Genomic DNA, 22,537 nt, shown 5'->3' on the forward strand with positions numbered 1-22,537 from the left:
ATGGAATTGGAAAGTTGTTTTGGGAAATTCCATCACTATGTGTATATATTGGAGTCACGTTTTCTTTTGTATTTTAAGATGGTTGAATCTTCTGTTTTGAGTTGATGTAATATTAAGAATGGATATTTAGAACGAGTATTTTGTTTCTTTTAGTGGACAAATCTATGTTTCAAGCTGATTGGAGTGGTACTTAAGAGTGAATGTTCAATTGTTCAATGATAATGTTATCTCTGACGTTCATGTAAGTGATTGAGTCCTGGCGAGAGCCAGGCAGGCGATCCGCTAACTTCTAGGGTAGGCCCTAGGAGAAGGTGGGGTCGTCACAAAACATAATTAAAACAAATAAACATATAAAGCACATAAAGCACAAAACACGTAGGCATAATATCTAAATGTAAAATCCTAAAGAAAGCAAATAAACACAAAAACAAACAAGCATGCAAGCACGCAACCAAAGAAATGCACATAAAGACCTAACTATTACACTTGGGTCCTAACTATAATCTAAGGGAAAAACTTAAAAAAAATAATAACCTAACTATTATTTATCTAACTAATTACATTTTGGCAAAACTAAAACCTATCTATTACATAACCTATCTTAATACATGTCTTGAGTATCTATATATCATAACACATAAATATACGTGACCTAAAAGAGAGGAATGCAACATAAAGGGTACGATGGACTAAAATTCGTGACTCAATTTTCCTTTTTACAGAGGGATTAAGAGCGTGCTAAGGTTAAAAAGCCATAATCGTTCATTTTCCATATTTGAAGGATGACTCTCCTAATCCAATCAAACAAATGAACTAACCTATTTCTAATTTTCTAAATGAAATACAAGTCTAAATGTCATGTTTTGCGCACATAGGGATAAAGGTGATAATAATATAGAGGAAATATCATGCAAAATGAGAAAAGATCCTTAAAATGAAAAACATGTATGAAATGCGATCAATGTCACACAAAAAACGTAAATCTAAAGCGAAAACGGTATAACGGGTCTCGCATTGGACTAGACTATTTCTATAATTCCTCACTAGCGTTGAATAGTGAGAAAACGGGAGAAAGGTCACCACTAGCGTTGAGCTAGTGTGGTGACGTCATGCATTTATTATGAACAAATAAATTGTATAAAACAAATAAATCATATAAAATATAATTAAAGTAAATAAACATATAAAACACATAAATCACATAACACGTAGGCATGATATATAAATGCAAAATCCTAAAGAAAACGAATAAACACATAAACAAACAAGCATGCAAGCACACAACCAAAGAAACGCACATAAAAACCTTACTATTACATTTGGAGGTCTAACTACAATCTAAGGGGAAAATTCTAAAAAAATAATAACCTAACTATTACGTTTATCTAACTAATTATATTTTGGCAAAACTAAAACCTATCTATTACATAACCTATCTAAATACTTGTCTTGAGCATCAATCTATTACAAATTGGCATTTAAATACCTCTCAAATAATCATTTAAAATTAAATAGAATAAATTAAAATTAAAATGAATAAAATGAGTAATTAAAAAAAGCACTCAAAACATGCAATTACACACATAAAAAAAATAAATAAGAGCACATAAGAAGATTTGAAATAATAAAAGCAGGCACCCCTCTCGATTTTGTGGTTAAATGAGGTGCAATTTGCCCTATTTATACTCCAAAATTAACAAAATGGTCAAGGTACCAATTTTATTAACAAATAAATGATAAAGAAAAGAAAATAACCATGAAATCTACTAATTAAATCATTTAAATGAAGTATAAATAACAATTAAAGAAGAAAAGCAAATTATATTTAAGAAATAAAAACGTCGGGAGCCTAATTGCAAAATTTGAAAAAGCTTTTTGGGGCCAAATTACAATTATTACAAAGATTGGGGGTCAAAACTAAAGAAAAATAAAGTTTAGGGGTCAAATTATAATTAAATTAGGGATCTAATTCAAAGAAAATAAAATCTTTTAGGACCACAGTAAAAATACTCACAAGTACAGGGACTAGATTGTAATTTTTGTTTTCTGGTTGGGCCCGAAAAGGGCCTTCGGCAATCCTTCAAATTTTCCTTTGGGCCAAAGTTACCTAGGTCCAACGAAAAGTCCAAAAAACGGGTGGACTAGCCTGTCATCTGGCTAAGCAAAATCCATCCAAAAAATGATTTGGAATGAGATAGTGATAAGTAAGATGAAATAAAATGTTGGTGTCTATAGTTTCGCCAGCTATCGCGCCCCATTTTTTAAAGAAAATTATTTAGGTGTTAAAATTTTTTTATTTTTATAAAATAAATAAATAAAAGAAAAGGGTCTAAAATGGGATTTAAAAAGTGTGACGATTTGGGACCAAAAGTGATAATCTAAAAGTGTTTTTAAGAAAAAATAGGAGTCGCTACTTGGTATCAAGTTTAAGTGTATCAAGTCACCTAAAAATATATGTTTAATAAAAAATAGATAAAACCCTTTTTAGACGACTCTAGATCATTGAAAACAAGAGAAAAGAATTCGGGAGTCACGATTGAAGAAAGGGAAGGTAAAAATTTGATAGAATCAAATCTCAGAGACCCTTTCAACCTAACCAAGGTTAGTTGCAAGATTTAGTCGAAAATTTTTCTAATCTAACCTATAAAACTTATCACATTTGGATGTTTTTATATGGATCCAAATTAGACATAATGGATATCGACGGCGTAGAAATATCTCTTCAAGATTTAATTGATGTAAATCATATTAATTTAATGCCCAAAATGATTCTTAGAAGAAGTCACGGATATGCAAAAGATGAGATTCGAAAAAAAGAAAAATTATTAGATATAAATATACGTGACCAAAAAGAGACGAATGCAACATAACGGGTACGGAAGATTAAGATTCGTGACTCAATTTTTCTTTTTATAGAGGGATTAAGAGCGTACTAAAGTTAAAATGCCATACTCGTTCATTTTCCATATTTGAAAGGTAACTCTCCTAATCTAGTCAAACAAATAAACTAACATATTTCTAATTTCTTAAATAGAATGCAAGTCTAAATGTCATATTTTCCACACATAGGGATAAGGGTTATTAATAATATAGAGGAAATATCATGCAAGATGAGAAAAAATCCAAAAAATGAAAAACATGAATGAAATACGATCAATATCACACAAAAAACGTGAATCTAGCGCAAAAACAGCATAACGGATATAGCATTGGATTAGCCCATTTTTACAATTCCTCTCTAGCGTTGGACTAGTGAGAAAATGGGAGAAAGGCCACGACTAACGTTGATCTAGTATGGTGACGTCATTCATTTATTATAAACCAATAAATCGTATAAAATATAATTAAAATAAATAAACATATAAAGCAAATAGAGCACATAACATGTGGGCATGATATCTAAATGTAAAATCCTAAATAAAGCAAATAAACACATAAACCACAACTAATGGTGCATAAATGGAAAAATCTCATACTTTTACCCAAACATCATATCTTTAATCACATTTATAACAAAACCACAACTAATGGCGCATAAACGGAAAAAAATCAACAGGAGAAAAGCAAGCATCAGTACAGAGATTCTTGATGGATTAGGTAAAGATTTAGGCGTATATGGAGAGAAAATGAACAAGAAGCTACCTTTTTGTAAGTAGATGCGGCAAAACCTGGGGAAAGATGAATCGAAAAGCAAGGAAGTGAAACTAAGAGTTTCTTGGATCTGCTTCAAGAGTTGACAGTGCAGCAACTTCGGGCCCAAATTAGGCAACCTTGGAGGTGTTTTCCCTGAAAATTTTCAACACAAAATTCTTCCCCTACATTTTATAGAATATGCAGAAATCAAGAATCGATCCAAAATAAGTCAATACGAAGAAGAAAATGGCATCTGAATAGGGCTACCCGTTCAGCCCTGGCTCAAGTTTTCTGAAAAATTTCCTGCTACCTTTTCTTCTTTTTCCCTCTCTGTTTTCTCTCCTTTTCTTCTATTTCTATTTTCCCGCTGCTCTCCCTTTGTTTCTTACCCTAATTCTTGCATTTCTGTTCCATTTATATGAAACAAATCCCCCAAAACCCTCATTTCAAAAGCTCATATGAAACCCAAGTTTTTGTGGCATCTTTATGGCCGTTAGATGGGTTGTTTTCTAGATCTTTTTTGGTGATTCGAATTAAGGCCAGGTGGCCTTGTACTGGGGGACTTGGAGGGCAAGAAAATGGAGTAGAAATCGCACCCAAATTGTCTCCAAAATGCCAGCTGCAAATGTACCATTTTCTTCGTGTTTCCTGGCTTTGTACAAAGGTTGATGATGAATATGCACGCCCGCGTGGAGCTGCCCTTTTTTCTTTTTTTTTTTTTGCTTAACTGCATTTTTCATTTTCTATTTTTTCCTTCTTTTCTTTTTCAGTTTTTTCTTACAAAATCAAGCAAATAATCAAATAAGATAAAAATGATTTAAAATGAGATAGCAATAAACAAGATGGAATAAAATTTTAGTATCTACAACTTACCCCTCTTTGTTTGAGTTTCGCAGAAATTCAAGGCAAAAACTTAGACATCAAAATATTTACCTGGCTGTTCCAACTGCAACTGAATTAAAATAAACAAAGTGATTTCTAAATAAAATTGAAACTAATAAACATTTAAATTGATCGGTGGGACCTAACCCCAGTTCGAATAACTAATAAAATTTAACGAATTGAAAAGCCTAAACCTAGGAAATAAAAGGTTGGTGTGACCGAGCCCGAACCTAACGAACAAAAGATTGGTGTGATAAAACCTAAATCCAATAAAATAACAGTTGTGGAATAAAATTCAAACACAATAAAATAAAAGTTTGTGAGATAAAATTCAAATCCAACAAAATAAAGGTTGGCGAGATAAAATCAAAACCCAACAAAATACAGGTTAGTGGGATAAAATCCTAACCCAACACAATAATGGTTGATAGTATAAAATCTAAATCCAACAAAATAAAAGTAAATCCAACGAAATAAAGGTATGTGGGATAAAACCCAAATCCAATAAGATAACAGTTGATGGGATAAAATCCAAATCCAATGAAATTACAGTTGGTGGAATAAAACCTAAATCCAACGAAATAACAATTGGTGTGATAAAATTCAAACTCAACAAAACAAAGATTGGTAGGATAAAATCCAAATCCAATGAAATAACAGTTGGTCGGATAAAACCAAAACCTAATAAAATAACGGTTGCTAGGATACAACCCAAACCCAACAAAATTAAAGTTTGTGGGATAAATTTCAAATCCAACAAAATAACAGTTGATGGGATAAAATTCAAACCCAACAAAATAAAGGTTTGTGGAATAAAATCCAAACCCAACAAAAAATAACGGTTTATGGGATAAAACTCAAATCTAACAAAATAAAACTTGACGGGATAAAATCCAACCCTAACAAAATTAAAGTTGGTGGGATAAAATTCAAACCCAACCAAATAATGATTTGTGGGATAAAATTCAAACCAAATAAAATAAAAGTTGCTGGGATTGGGATAAAATTCAAGCCCAAAAAAAATAAAGATTACTGGGATAAAAACCAAATACAACAAAATAATGGTTAGTTGGATAAAATTCAAACCTAATAAAATAAAGGTGGATGGTATAAATGTCAAATCCAATTAAATAACGGTTGGTTAAATAAAAACCAATTCCAACAAAATAAAGGTTGATAGGATAAAATCAAACCCAACAAAATAACGGTTGGTGGGATAAAAATCAAACCCAACAAAATAAAGATTAGTGAGATAAAATTCAAAGCCAACAAAATAATAGTTGGTTGGATAAAATTCAAACCCAACAAAATGAAGGTTGGGGGATAAAAGTCAAACCCAATAAAATAAAAGTTGGTGAGATAAAATCCAAATCCAACAAAATGAAGGTTGGTGGAATAAAATTCAAACCCAACAAAATAACGGTTGGTGGAATAAAATCGAAATCTAACAAAATAACGGTTGGTAGGATAAAATCCAAACCCAATAAAATAAAAATTGATAAGATAAAATCTAAACACTAAAAATAAAGGTTTGTAGAATAAAATTCAAATCCAATAAAATAACAGTTTGTGTAATAAAACTCAAATATAACGAAATAACGGTTGGTGGAACATAATCCAAACCTAACAAAATAAAGTTTGGTATGATAAAATTCAAACCCAACGAAATAACAGTTGGTCGGATAAAATTCAAACCCAACAAAATAATAGTTAGTGAGATACAACCCAAATCCAACAAAATAAAAACTGGTGGGATAAAATTAAAATCCAACAAAATAACAATTGGTGGGATAAAATTCAAAATTAACAAAATAAAGGTTAGCGAGATAAAATCCAAACTTAATAAAATAATGATTTGTGAAAAAAAAATCCAAATCGAATAAAATAAAGGTTGGTGGGATAAAATCCAAACCCAACAAAATAACGATTGGTGGGATAAAATCCAAATCCAACAAAATAACAGTTGGTGGGATAAAACTCAAATCTAACAAAATAAAGGTTGGTGGAATGATTTCCCTAAACCCTAAAATTTAGTAGTACGGGAAAAGGGGAGTAGCAGAAGACATACTATGGCGGCTCAGGCGGAACAACCGTCCTCCTCCAGTCCTCCACTACTTTCACCACCGACTCGACGGCGGAATGCAATCGTGGGCATCAGCCTCGTGAAGAACCAACTAGATATTGCAGATATATTTTACATTGGAGAAAAGGCCAAAATTCTCCGTGCTTTGACGAAACTTGATGAAACGAGGGTTGATTGCACGACTGACAATCAAATTGTTCCTAAAACCTTGCTTGTGCCTTTTCAGATGGGTGGGACGACTATTCGGCATATAGCTAATAAAATTAAATTTTCAAGTCGTAATGCTGTTGTGAAGGCAGCAGCTTATCCTATCTTCCTATCTAATCTCGATAAGTTTTTTTTTAATAGTGATGATGTTTAACCACTTTCAAATCCAAGCTTACAATTCAAAACAATATGAGGATTATAAGAAATCATTTGTAGTCATATCCGCTCAAAATGGGTTCAAGCTTGAGAATTGGGCTAATAGAATCGATGACCCGCAGAGCGAGTATTATTATGTTTATCAGTTTCCTCTTTCCCAAGGAAAACATGGGTATATAGTGCTGATCCTTGGGGTGTACTCCACTTTGCACGAAATTGTTGTTTCCATGTTAACGCTCCTGAACACATCAGGGATGCAAGAATTGCAGGAGGTCCTGGCAAGATAAGAAAACCTGAAGTCATTGCGGAAGAATTGCATAATCTCTTCCCGGAGCTGTTTATTGCTATTTATGAGTTCTTGGATTGTCCACTACTTTTCTCTATGATGAGCAATCGAATAGGTGCCTTCCAAAGTTTGTCATTTGCAAACTAAGCAGAAGTTGCACTAACCTATTCAAGTTACGTGGCTTCTCACGAGGAGAAAAAACGTGCTCAGGGCAAACGAAAAGCAGAGACGGGTGAAACATCAAAACAGAGCCGGAGACGCAAATGAATATTTGTCAAATTTAGGCTTTAATCCCCTGGCCCCCCCTCCCCCAACCCCCACCCCACACCCTACCAACCTAGAGAAAGAGATTAGTTAGAAGAACTTTCCATTTGGTTTCCACTTTGGAGTAGTTTTTGATGGACTTGTCACCTGAGTCCTCAAAGTGGATCAGTGTATTTATGTTGCTTTTTCTAAGTCATCAAACTTGCAAATTTTGGTTGTTTTAAGTTTATAAGTAAACTGACAAGGTAAAGTTCCTTGCTTAAAAAAAAAAGGTTGGTAGAATAAAATACAAAACCAATAAAATAAATGTTAGTGAGATAAAATTAAAACCCAACAAAATAAAGGTTCATGGGATAAAATTCAAATCCAATAAAATAAAGATTGACAAAATAAAAGTCAAACCCAACAAAATAATGGTTGTTGGGATAAAATTCAAATCCAACAAAATTATAGTTGGTAGGATAAAATTCAAATCCAACAAAATAATGGTTGGTGGGATAAAATTCAAACCCAACAAAATAAAAGTTGGTGGCATAAAACGTAAATCCAACAAAATAAAGGTTGGTGAGATGAAACTCAAATCTAACAAAATAACAGTTGATGGAATAAAATTCAAACCCCATAAAATAAAGGTTGGTGAGATAAAATTCAAATCCAACAAAATAACGGTTTGTGGGATAAAATCCAAACCTAACACAGTAAAGGGTGGTATGATAAAACCCAAATCCAACAAAATAAAGGTTGGTGGGATAAAAGTCAAATCCAATAAAATAAAGATTGATGGGTAAAATTCAAACCCAACAAAATGAAGATTTGTGGGATAAAATTCAAAACCAACAAAATAACGGTTGATGGGATAAAATCCAAATCCAACAAAATAAAAATTTGTGGGATAACACCTAATCCCAACAAAATAACTATTGGTGGGATAAAATCCAAACCCAACAAAATAATTATTTGTGGGATAAAATTCAAATTCAACAAAATAAAAGTTTAATGTTTGAAGGCAGATCATATTATGGGTTTGAAATTATTTTTGAAATCGCATTTTTCAAAATTTGCCCCTTTATACAGCTTTCTTTTTTTTAATCTAAAAATTGCCCCAATTTAATTTTAACCGGACTTTTCTTTTTCTTTTTTTTTTTGGCTGAAGTTTGTACTTCTAAATGAATAAACCAATCATCAACTTTATCATGTGGCATTATTGCCCATTTTTATTCGTGATTGACCTTCAAATTTGCAAGATTCTGACTTGCGTTTGCTTGTCGATTTCAGCCATAAGTACTTGTACCAAGGGAATTTTTCATAGTACAACATGCACTTGAATTTTCTCAAAAAAAGTTTTTTACTTCATTCTAAAAATGATACAATTACTACATATGAAAGGAGCGGTCTTATCGAAGTGAAATTTTGAACAATAAATTCGAAGGCATATTACTTAACTCTTGGGTGAAATCTCACAAATGTATTACAAAAATTTGACCTAGTTTGGACCTATTTCAATTGCAAAAAATTTTGTTCGAATGACTATCTATTTATTTGAACAAAACAAGAAAACTGTATTTTCTAAAATTTAGAAAATAATCACATACTAACATGCAATGTGAATTAATGTACAATAGAAACTGCATTTTTCAAATGAAGAAATTTAAATGCCATGTTCAAACTCATGTAAAAGACTCCATGATGAATTTTTCAAAACAAGACCAAGTTGCAAAAAATTACTTCCTCATTTTAGGATCGGTGTTTAGAGAAAATGATCACTTTTCTTATTAGCTCATCCTTTAAGACCAAACAAGCAGGTATTATTCCTGATTTTGAGGTGGCTAAAAGAAATAACATGTCAGGATTTGTCTTGCTTTTGTGCTCAGATTGTGTTTAATCTATTCAATATCACATCTTGGTGAAAGCAAATAGTTTATCACTCTTATTTCTTGAGAAAATTCAGTCAACATATAAGCTCTATAAGCTTATAATATATGCGTAGAAGCGATAGTTAAACATATGAAAATCGGTTATGGCTTTATGATCACGAGTGATTGGTAGATTTCTTAGAAGTATGATCCTTATTTCTAGTTGTCATGAAAGATAAGTCAACGATGGACTTCATGAACTTGTAATGCGGTTTGAAGACGATAGTTAAAGAAATAATATTTTCAAGAATATTGCAATTAAGATCGCATTCCTTCCAAAAAAATTGCTCCAATTTTGGACTCAAAGACCCTAGACTCCATTTTGACTTTTATCAGCAATCACTTGAGGAATTTCAGCATTGAATCTCTTTGCATTTTTCTTTTCATTTTTTTCACATTTTCCCCCCTTTTTTCCTCTCTTTTTTTTGTATATATTTTTTTTACCAATACCGAAATTTCAAATATCAATGATAGAATTGAAAACTCCCTAATTTTAAGAGTATAGATGCCCTCTCTTTCTTTTCTTCATTTTTTTAATACTTCATGCCCCTTTCAAAAACAAAATTTTAGCATCTTTGCTATTATTAAAATTTTCAAATGTCCTTCCCCAGGATGAGATGCGATCATAAGTATTTTTGAAATGAAACACCCATTTAAACTTAAATGAGGATGAAAAGAATAAACAGTATTTAGATAATAAAAACGATGGCCAAAACATCATTCTTATTTTGCATGACAACCAAAGTAAAAAATAGCCCATTGGGAGAATCCATTCTCTTTTGACATTTGAAAATTTTTTCAATGTAGGGTTATGATCACTAAGACACTTATTTGAAATGAAATTGTACTTTTAAAGGTTCAAATGGAAAAATAAATGACAAAATCTGTATACATAGAGAAACGAATGTCCAAAGTATCATTCCAAATTTTCAAAACAAACAAGGACAATGTACATTTTTCCTTTTACTTAGATGTGGATTGAATCTGATTAGACACAGTGGACATTTTTAAAATAAAAGTTGCCCCACTCTGAAATTTGTCAACCAATGTGACTGACTTTGAAGGCTTGATAGAAGTGGACAAAATATGAATTGTAAAATGAAAGAGAAAATATATAGTAGTTGATCTTTTGAGACAAACTAACCAGTTGGAGTGTCCTCTTTTGATTTCGAGTGCTCTCATTGAATAGTTTGAACTACAAATCTAGTATATGCAAAGATTTTAGAAAATTAAACATACACTTGTGAATTTTCAGACAAGAGCTTGAAAAATCTCAACTTAGTCTTATTTCTTAAAATCCATCATAAAATCTCCCAATTAGCAAATAAAGAATGAAATGTACATGAATATATACAAAAAATAATTGTTTAAATGAAAACTTTATTATCGCAAATGTTTAAAACAAATTTTTTTTTTTACTCAACTATAATATAAATGAGAAAACAAAAAATTTCTAAAAAGCTCCCTTACATGTCACACGCGCTCTCTTTTCTTTCTTTTAAGACAAAATGTGTTAAGAACAATGAGTCAAGAAATTTTTTTATTTTTTTGACAAACAACTATATCATGAAATCTCTGAGATGCTTTAGACTAGCGCTTCCAGATGGATCTTTCATGTTTTAACATTATAGGATCGATCCAAGAATCAAGTAATACTTGTAATTTTTAAAATTTATTAGACCAAAATTATTATCAAATATAGGAAAAATATTTTTACTTTATTGAAACATCTTTTATAAATGCAGGGGAGAGGAAAAAATAAAAGAAAAATACCCAAAGTTAGTAAGTAAAAATGTAAAATCGATATGCATGTCTTATGGAAAAGCCCTTTTATGCCAAGAGCTGGCCTAACATGAAAAATACAATTTTTTGGGGTAGACACCATACAATACCTGATGGATCCGATCAATTTATTGATATTTGAGTGAAAAGCAATTTGAAAAATTTGGCTAATCGGAGTAACAGGAGACATTTGTCCTAACTGTGAGGACTCGTAAAAATTATTATTTTTCGACTCCTATTTTTGCTTATTTAATTATTTATCTGAATATTTGCTCCGATTATTATTTTCTAACCCTATTAGACTTAAATACATGTAATTATGACTTCATTATAGTTTTAAAATGACTCGTTTCAAAAATTAATTTTTGGAAACTCGATTAATGAAAATAGTGAAAACGTGTTTGAAAATTTTAGCCAATTGGGAGTACAATAAACTCGAAAAATTGGAGACATATACAATGGTCCTAAAATAGGTAATTTTAGGTTTAAGTACTCAAGTGATAGTTAGTGGTACGATCGTTATAAGAATTTCTCGAAAATTTCACTCTATTGCGCCTAAATTGGAAATACGCGTTTTCACGCGCGCGATTAATTAAGGGATTTTGGGACAATTAAGAGTGAATAATATTTATATGAATATAAGTGTATTAGAGGTTTAGTGTACTAGTGAAACAAATGCAAGAGGAATTGAGCACGAAACGCACGCGTACACGCGTGAGAGAGAGTTGACTTTTAGGTGAATTGTGGCCACATATTGTATCTTCTTTTGGAAGCTTCAATTGAACTAAAACTCCCTCTCTTTTCTCTCTCTTTTGGCCGGCTACAAGGAGGAGCAAAACCATCCAAAATTCTTCAACTTTCTACTCCAAATTTCAACCAAATCAAACCAAAATTGAACTACACCTAGTTGAACACTTGGGGATTGTATCTAGCTAAAAAGGGGGTGCTTTTCACGGTTCATTTTGAAGCTAGGAGGGGCCGAAAATTCTGTCTTGTTCACCAATACGAGTAAGTAATGATCAACTCTCAAATTCTTAGCCTATGGAAGTTAATTTACACTTATGAGCTTAGTTATTCATGTGGGTGGCTTGTTATTGTTAGAAAATTTTGAAGGTGGGCTCTATGAACTCCCACTCTTGGATTGATGGCTGATGTGATGCTTGACGATGGATTTAATGTTGGTTTAGTGCTCAAATTGGTAGATTGATGGTGCCTAGCTAGTATAAACTTCAAGGATTGCATGGCTAAAAAGTTTCCAATTCTGCCCCTGTTTTGATCGTGCATCTTTTTGCCAAATTCTGAGATTTTGATGGCTTGTATATGATGTTTATATGTTATATAGATGGTGTATAAAGTTTCATCGAAAAATATTGAGGTTTGGTTGGTCAAATGGATCTTGCAAAGCTAGTAAATCTGGAAAAATTTTCCCGTAATGCTCAAACAGCTTTCTTGTTTCGTCCATAACTCTGTGCTCCAACGTCGAAATTAAGTGCCATTGGTGGCATTTGAAACTAGACATTCCCAGATTTCCAACAGTACAAAATTCAACCCCTAATTCCAGCCGAGTATTCTGTACGAACCGTTTAAAGATGTCTGTCCTGTTTCTCTGTTTTCCTGGAACGAAGTTCAGAAGCTACAACTTGAGGCTCGAATTTGAGCTAGTTGTGTGCTGAATTTCAAAATGATTTCTTCTGTGAAATTATATTTTTATGAATGTATTTTCTAACGCCACCAACCATACTTAATTTTGAGTTGAATTGAGTGATTTGTGATCAAAATACGAAACCTGCCCTGTTCTTGAAAACCCTAAATTTTGGACAAAATTGATGCTAGACTTGGTGTGGACTTGCCAATTGAATTTCTTGGAGTTAAAACACTTACCAAATGTACCATGATTGTTCCTTAGGCTTTTCCTATACAAATGAACCATGTTTGAAGGATTTTCCCTGGTCAAATGTTTGGAATGGAAAACAAAAAGCTCAAGGCAGTTCTGCCTTAGGATTTTTCGAAACTTTGGATGTTTGGTTGACTACCTTCTTGAAGGTATTTTTCCATGAAATTTGGTAGAGGGACAACCCTTATATGGTGGTATTATACTCCTAATTTTGGTGTTATTCCGAGACCGTTTCATGGCTCAAATAAATTTCCAAAGTTCAAGACTTGATTTTGGAAAACCCTTGTTTAACAAGGAAATTTGGGTAAATTTGAGCTACCATATCTTAGTACTCAAAACTCCGTTTCTCGTTCCGCTTGTTTTTTTGTAAACTTGGATTACAACACTACTAGAGTTACAAATTTCAAAGGCTAGTTCCAATCAAGTGAATTTTGCCGAATTTTCAAAGTTGGCCAAAAACCAACTTAAATCTGCCTTATGAACCAAAACAGCGACTTTGAGCTCATTTTTGAATGTTTTCCATTTGGAATCTTAGAGAAGTGTATTCTAGGAACTTTTAGTACTTTGGAAGAGGTTTCCAACGGTACCAAGTTTTTCAATTTTGGACTTGTAAAGAATGAGATACGGTTTTTCAAAAATCTCGTACCAAAACTGAAATTTCCGAATCTTAAGGAAATGGAGATTTTTGAATTCTCCTTATTCCTTTGATGTTACTGGAATGTATTAAACTTGATTTCCAAGATGAAACCTCAATTGCTTTTGTGCTTTAAAATCCCATCTTTGAACCCCGATTTACGAGTGGTTGGGATTCGTTTTCTTTGGGATTTTCTTAGATTGTGCATTAAGTACAATCTTTGTAATAATTGGGGGTTTTGAGTGATAAATCCTTATTAATTGCTCAGGCACACAAGAGGAACTTCAAGAGGATCCCACGGTGGACGCTGGAATTTCGAGTGCCGTTTCTTGTTGTTTACTTGATGAATGTCAAGTGTGTGTTACTTGAACTACTGTGAACCAGATACATGTTTACTTGTTATTGATACTTGAGATTTTAAAATTTGAGACGGGGGTGTACTTTATCGCACCCGTTCTCGTTTGAAATAAATGACTCGCACTTGAAATACTCGAATGTCTTAATTGCTTGCACATGTTACTTGCTTGCTTAACTTGAAATAGTATGCTATGGCTGCATACGTTGTTGGAGTGAATCTCCTCGACACTCGAACATGCTTTGGGGGACGCCCACATCTCATTGGCGAACCTTGGACTCGAGCTAGCATGGGCCTGGTCGGGCTCCTTGGTAAACCATGGGAAAAATTGAAAAGCTTGATCTAGTAAGAGATCTTGCTTGGCATACTCGAGTAGTATTGCCTTAAACAAATGACAGGCAGGCCCGAAACAGGGGTATGTAAGGTGAAAGGGGACAGGTTAAGTGAAATTCTACGGACCAAACCTACCCAAGTGACGGAGTGTCAACTCGTGGAGGTTATTGATCGCGCAAGTGGAACATAGCTCCTGAGAGCTCCAGTATTCTTGAATTGTTTATGGTTACTTACCTCGTAAATTGTTAATCATTGGATATATTATTGCTCGACTTGTCAATCTGGGATTGTTACTTGAACAATGTGCTTGCATGTGTGTTCTTGGCCTCACGAGCGTTTTGCTCACCCTGTAGATTTGTTTTCTTTAACAGGTTTGGGCTTGAATGGGACTCGGAGGAAATTTCCATTTTGAGTATTTTTGTGGACTTTTGTAATAGGGTTCCAATTCTTTTGACTAGACATTTTGGCTATTGTATATTTTGGGATGTATTTGGAAACCCGTTATATGGATTTGGTAATTGTTAAATATTGTTAAGCTTGAACGCTTCCGCACTAATTGCATTTATATTATCTGGGTGTGATGTCTAGTACTATTATAAGTTTGAACGTAAATTGCTTGAGTCCTGACGAGAGTTGGGCAGGCGTCCCGCGGATACCCTTTGGTTCGCCTTAGGGAGAAGTGGGGGCGTCACACTAACAAAATGAGGACAAAGTCCGAATGGATTGATTGTTTTGGTTGGCACATGAAGAGATGTTAAAAATCAATTTAGCATGAAAGAACATATTTTTGAAAGGATTGTAATATCTCGACTAATTTCTTTAGTGGACAATAGATCGAAACTCTAAAAGAGAATAAACGGGTCAACTGGATCGTTTATTCAAAAATTGATGGTTTATTTAAAAATTAACTGGATTATTCTAAAAGTGAATAAACGGATCAAATGGATTGAATGAAATTGATGGTTTATTCAAAAATTGACTGGATTGTCCTAAAAGTGAATAAATGGATCAAATGGATTGAATGGAATTGACGGTTTACTCAAAAATCGACTGAATTGCCCATCTATTTGTAGTTTCAAATTTCACAAATTTCTATGCAATGCATTAGTCTATGAGCCTTCTAAAATCAAGATTTGGTCTCAATATATTTATTATCTCAACAATAAGGAATCATTTGTGAATTTCTTCAACTTAGCATCCTTTACACAAGGGATTTTATCAATTTTGACAAAATGACCAAAATGTGAATATTAGATACTCATATTCTACTATGCAAAAGCTGTTCCATCATTTTCGATGCCAATATCATGGAAAAGATCGGATCCTACCTTATTTCGTGTACTACCCCTTTGAATGAAATAAAAATATAAACATGCAAGTCTCCTTGGATCATATATCCAACACAAAAAAATAGTTTATTACTAATACTGGATTCCCTAAGTGGCATTTCCTCCCAAGTGAAAGCATGATGCCAGCTTATTAAAGTAAGTAAATATGCAATAATAGAAATTAAACACGACCTAAAGGGAACCACTTTTATATGCTTGTGGTAGGTCTAAAATGAAGTGCAATATTGAGATATTAAATGCAGTAAGTCCTAATTTAAACGTGTAATAACTTATCCAATTAGGTGAGCTCTTAAAAGAGTACTATGCCAGAACTCTCATTTTTAAAGTTTGTTAATGCCAAAGAAGAGAAAACAAAGAGAGATTAATCCAATAAATAACATATAACACGTTGGAGCAAGAAAATGATACAAAAAATGTGAAGAAAAGGGATAGAATCCTTCCCCTCGTGTCTAGTGTTCTTAATTGGGCAATGTTGACTCTATCCTAGGCAATTTATAATATGGATGCATGAGGTTAGACTTACTAATACATCTAGATTCGATAAGATTTCAGACTCCCAAACCTTCAGACTAAGAGGCTAAGGGTCATCAATTCCAAGGCCTTCAGTCGATGGTTCGAGTGATCCCTCAGATATTGCTACGCACATGTCGTGCCACGGCCACATGTCCACATGGATCGATCCTAATCCTAATAGGGAGGAGTTGTGTGACAACCACTAAAAAGAAAATAAGATAAAAGATTATAAAGAAATAGCATATGCACGTATAAAGTGCTCCTTTGAGGGAAGGGACTAATATTAAGCATGCGTGAAGACTCTAGGGTGACACTCCCCCACCCCAAATGCAAAGCGCAATCAAAATACATAAACATAAGTAAATGAAAGTAAATAAACAAATTGTTCATTGCATACACGGATGTCGAGAAACGATTACGTGTGCAAAATACAAAAAACCCTAAAAAGAATGAAAAAGAAAAAGAAAGATGCAACCTAAACATTCCAATATGATATATAAAAAGGTTAGAAAAAGAAAAGAATCAACTAAATCAAGTGTTTGGACTCTCTAAAAGTCCCCAGTGGAGTCGCCAGTTGTCGCGCTCCATTTTTAAAGAAAATTATTTAGGTGTTTAAAAATATATTTTTTGTTTTTATAAAATAAATAAATAAAGAGAAATGACCTAAAATGGGACTTAAAAAGTGTGACGATTTGGTTCCAAAATAATAATTTAAAAAGGATTTTAAAGGAAAAATAGGAGTTGCCACTTGATATCGAGTTTAGGTGTATCAGGTCACCTAAAAAAGTATTTTTAATAAAAAATAGATAAAACCCTTTTTAGATTATTATTTTGGACCTAAATCGTCGCACTTTTTAAGTCCCATTTTAGACCCTTTCTCTTTATTTATTTATTTTATAAAAATCAAAAAAATATTTTTTAACACCTAAATAATTTTCTTTAAAAAATGGGGCGCGACAATTAGAATACATGTTTTGTTCGTTTTACATATACGTACATTGATTATTTTGATAAAAGAATAATTTAGAATGCATTTTGAGAAATTGAGGTGAAGTGTGTAATTTTTGAAAGTTCACATTTCTGCAGAAAAATTGCAGAACAGAAAACACAGGCTTTGAAAGCATGGCTTAGTTCACGTTTTCATCAGATTACATTTTGTGTTTCGTAAAATTAACACAGAAAACGTGACCTTTTAAAATGTAGCTCAACTCACATTTTGTCTTCCGTAAAATTTACACAGAAAATGTAGGCTCGAAAACATGAGCTCATTTTCAGCTCATTTATTCATTTCTCTATTTAAAGACACAAAACGCAGACTGCATTTCACGTCCCCTTTCCTTCCCAAGCCTATGTTTTTTAGCCACACAAACACATACTTCACAAATCTTCTTTTATACACCATTTCCTTGCAAGAAATCATCAACCTAACATTATTAGATCTTCCTGAAACCTTTTTAATTGATTGAAATTCACATAAAACATCTCAAAATTCAGTTTTAAAGAAGATTGAGGCTAGGGTTTCTCATCTCTTATATCCAAGCAATTGGGGGTCAATTGGGATGATTTTCATAGGATTTTTTGCATCATTTGCATCACCAAACTGAGGTAAGTTATTAAACATGGCTTGGTAGATTGAAGTCTCATTTCTTGAATTACTTAAGAATTTTTAAATGAAAAATTGATGATGTTTGCTTATATTTCGAAGTTCCATTATGCTTATTTAACATCTCTAAACATGTTTATATGATCAAATATGGGAATATAACGATTTATGCAATGTTTTAGTTAATGCATATTCCTATTTTATGTTAATGTGATAATTGGTTTTGGAATGTTGTTAAGTATAATTAGAGGACTCGAATTGCCTAAATGTGACTTATTTATAATGCTTACATGTATCCATTCATTACATGGTGGCATTTTAGAAAATTTGAATTTGTAAGTTTTAGAGATTGGCTAGTTTATCTAGTTTTAAAAAATGAAGTATTTAAATGAAAGTTTATTGCTTAATCTTCATATAGAGCATGATTGGATGATGAATTTTGAATATGTGAAGAATTTAGCAATTTTTATGGAATTTTAGGAGTTGAAATTGCATATGTGCATAGTATATTATCCATGTTTTGACTTTGCTCCTAATGATTATGATATGGTGATCCTGTAAATATTTAGAGGAGGATGTATGCATTATAATTGAAAAGCAAGGTATTTAGACTAAAAGGACAAAAATGTGTGAAATGAAGTGTTTCATTGTACCTTGAGAAATTTCTTGTCAATTTTATATGGGTACATTACCAAGACAAAAGTGTACAGTTACGAATAGCCGTTTTATTTTTATTAATGCCTTTGTTATTACCTTTGCATTTTTTGAACCATAGCAGTTTGTTTCTCATTTTCATTTCTTAGATTTCTATTACTAATGGTTACAATTGGAACCCATGACGTTTCTTTTTTGTAGAATTGCGGCAAATAGATCATAAACTTCATGATGGATTGTGGAACTTCATATTTGCGTACTTCAATCACATCAATAGGGGAGTATTCTTTTGTTTATTTTGATTTTCCTTTTTACACATTGAGGACAATGTGTATCGTAAGTGTGGAGGGAAGGGAGAATTGAGATTATATGCATTGTATGTGATTGACTTGTTGGTTAAAAATATTGGACTTGTGTTTGGAAATGTTATTATGTTTAGAAAATTTTCAAACTTGAATTTGTTGGTAGGAGTTTCATCAATTTATAGGAGAAACGTTGTCACAAATTTTTCAACATCTTGTCCAAATTTGTAAAATTGACCCAAAATATTTTTAAATTTTCAATTTTATCCAAGAGCAACAGGTGTCATACTATTAATAATTCAAATTTCTTCTACTTTTGAGATAAATATATGTGACTTGAACTCATCATTTCTCATTTGACTTGGAAATAGCTCTTATGTGATTAGGATTTTAACCTATTTAGGAAAGTATATCGTGTAAAATGGAGAAAATTATTTCTAAAATTTTGTATGTTTGATGAAATTTTTTCTCTTTACTTGATTTTATATAATTAAGTGATAAATATGGTCAATAATTGCAATACTTTTCTCATGATTATTCTTTTGAGAGAAAGATTATTATCTTTTATTTAAAGAAAAAAAGGAAACAAAAAAGAAGAAAAATGTGGAAAACAACAAAAAAAAGAAAGAAGAAAAAAAGAAGAAGAAAAAAGAAAGAAAGAAAAAGAAGAGAACAAGAATTGTTCTACTCCAATGATTCTTGTGTAAGGACTCGCAAATTTTCTTATTTTAAATGCCTATTTCTAGCTCATTTAATTATTTATTTTTGCCATTTATCCCGAATATTTTATTTTAACTTTTATTACTTCAATTACATGGAATTATGGCTCAAGTGTATTTTTAAAATGACTTGATTTCAAAATTTATTTCTCGAGAGCTCGTTAAGTGAGAATAGTGAGTACGCGTTTGGAAACTGTAGCCGAACTGAGAGTACAATAACCTTAAAAAAATTGGAGACTTGTACATTAGTCTTAAAATAGGTATTTTAATGTTTAAGTGCTCAAGTATTAGTTAGTGATACTATCGTTATAAGAATTTCTTAAAGATTCCACTTTATTGCACACAATCGGTAATACGCGTTTTTACGCCCGCGATTAATTGAGGGATTTTAAATCATTATTTTTAGACCATTAAGAGTGAATAATAATAGTATGAGTGAAAGTGTACTAGAGTTTTAGTGTACTAGTGAAATAAACCCAAGAGGAATCGAGCACGAAGCGCGCGTACATTAGTTGACTTTTGGAGCATTTTGGGCCACACATTCTTAAGCTTTCATGAGAGCATCACACTAGATTAAAACCCTCAACACCTTTACCTCAATTGACGTCTCATAGCTCCATTTCCAGCGTGCAACTCCAAGGCCAAAACAACCAAGAGCTCTTCATTTTCCTTCATCAAATCTTCACTAATCCTCCACCAAATCACCTCAAATTTTACACAGAACTTGCTAATCACTTGGTGAACAACCTAAGCTAGGAAAGAGGCTTGATTCTCATGGTTTTCCCAGCTTTTAGAGGCCGAAAATTTCTGCTTAAGTCATCATCAAAGGTAATTAACGATCAACTACCTAAATCTTGATTTATGGAAGTTCTAGTGCACATTTAAGCTCTTACATGCATGTGGGTAGCTTGTTTATGATGGAAAAATTGTTGAGTGGGCTCTATGAACTCCCACCTTGGATGGATGAACTGATTTGTGATGTTTTAATGGTATTAATGTTGGTTTATTGCTTAAACTAGTGGATTAATGTCGTATAGTTGGTAGAAACTCAAAGGGAAGTGAAGATGAAAAATTTTCGATTCTGCCCTTATGTTGTCCGTGACCTTTAGGGTGATTTTTCATGGTTTTAATGGCTTATTTATGATGTATATATGTTTCTGGGATTGTGTAAAAAGTTTTATGGAAAAATAACATTATTTGGTTGGTCAAATGTGTTGATTTCCAAAGTTTAGTAAAACTGGAAAATTTTCCCGGATTTCCCAGGCAGTCATTTTGTATCGGCTATATCTCTTTACTCCGATGTCGAAATCGAGTGCCGTTTGTGGCACTGGAACTCGACATTCCCGGTTTTACATTGGCATAAAATTCACATTCTGGTTCCACGTGGGTGAGCCAAACCATTCGTTTGAAATTTGCTGTCCTGTTTCGTTGGTTTACCTGAGGGCAGAACATGAACTACGATTTGATGCTCCAATGTGAGCTAGTTGTGGACGGATTTTGAAAATGGTTTCTTCTGAGAAATTCTAGCTTTATGAAATTATTTTCCAACGCCACTAACCACGGTCAATTCTGAGTTGAATTGAGTGAGTTACGGCCAAAGTTTGGGACTGACTTAGTGATGGAATTCTTCATTTTGGACTAATCCTTAACAAATCTTGGTTTGGGGACTTGTACTCGAAATTTTTGGTGCAAATCACCTATCAAATATGCCTTGAGCCCTTACTAGATTTGATCATCATAAATGGAACATGTTTTAGGCATTTTCCTTGGTCAAAAGTTTAGAAAAGGAAATTTCCATGCACAAGGCAGCTTTGCCTTGAAATCTTGGGAAATTGAGTGATTTAGTTAAGTGACTTCCTGTACTTATTTCTCCATGAAATTTGGTAGATGAATAGCCCTTATATGGTACTATATTCATACCAAATTTGGTGCTATTCCGAAGCCGTTTCAATGCTCAACTGAACTTCCAAATTTCATGATTTAAGTTTTGAAAACCCTTGTTTAACAAGAAAATTTTGGCAACTTTGAGCTATCATATCTTGGTGCTCAAAACTCCGATTCTTGTTCCATTTGTTTTGTGTTAAACCTGGATTGCAACTCTGATAGAGTTCCAAATTTTAGAGGTTAGTTCAAATCAAGTGAATTTTGCCGAATTTTCAAAGTTGGCCAAAAACCAACTTAAACCTGTCTTGAGTGCCCAAAACAGTAAATTTGAGCCAATTTTTGAATACCTTCGGTTTGGAATCATGGAAAAGTGTCTTCTAAAAACTTTTAGTAATTTCAAAGAGATTTCCAACGGTATCAAATTTTTCATTTTTGGACTTTCTGGACTACCGGACCGATTTTTCAAATTTCCACGCGTAAAACTGAAATTTTTCCGATTTGAACCTACTTGCTCTTTTAAGAGCTTAGGTCACGCTTTTGAGACTCTTGGGATATTCCAAACTTATTTTTATGGTGAAAAGGTTCTCACTTATAATTTGGAACTTTATTTTGAATGTTGGTTTCGATAAACCGAAACACTTGGAAATTTGGCCTTGAGCATTTTAACTAGAGAAATTCTTGAGGAATTTCACTAAATTTCCTATTTGAAAGTTAGAACTTTAACTTCTATATTTATTATAAAAAAAAGGGTGATTGTAAGGAGACTTTGGCTTCGTAAGTTTAGAAAACATGATTTTTCACTTATATTCTTGCACTTGGGCTTTTATTGAAGATTTTATAGTACGAACACATTTTTCTCCTTTCTCGATTTCTGTGCCAAATTTAAGCATTTTACTCTTCTTTTGGAATTGATAGTCCTTGCCACGATTTAACTCGGAAATGGGACTTTAAATTCCTTTTAGTTATTATTCCAATGATTAAGTGAAAACTTCCTATTTCGATTTGTTTGAGCTTGAGGCTCTTGAGTGTGTGTATCTAAGAGGTTTTCTTTTATTCGCCTTGATCGAGCATCTAGGTAATTCGTGATTGTG

This window comes from Coffea eugenioides, chromosome 6, assembly GCF_003713205.1.
Source record: "Coffea eugenioides isolate CCC68of chromosome 6, Ceug_1.0, whole genome shotgun sequence".
In the NCBI taxonomy this organism is placed as follows: Eukaryota; Viridiplantae; Streptophyta; class Magnoliopsida; order Gentianales; family Rubiaceae; genus Coffea; species Coffea eugenioides.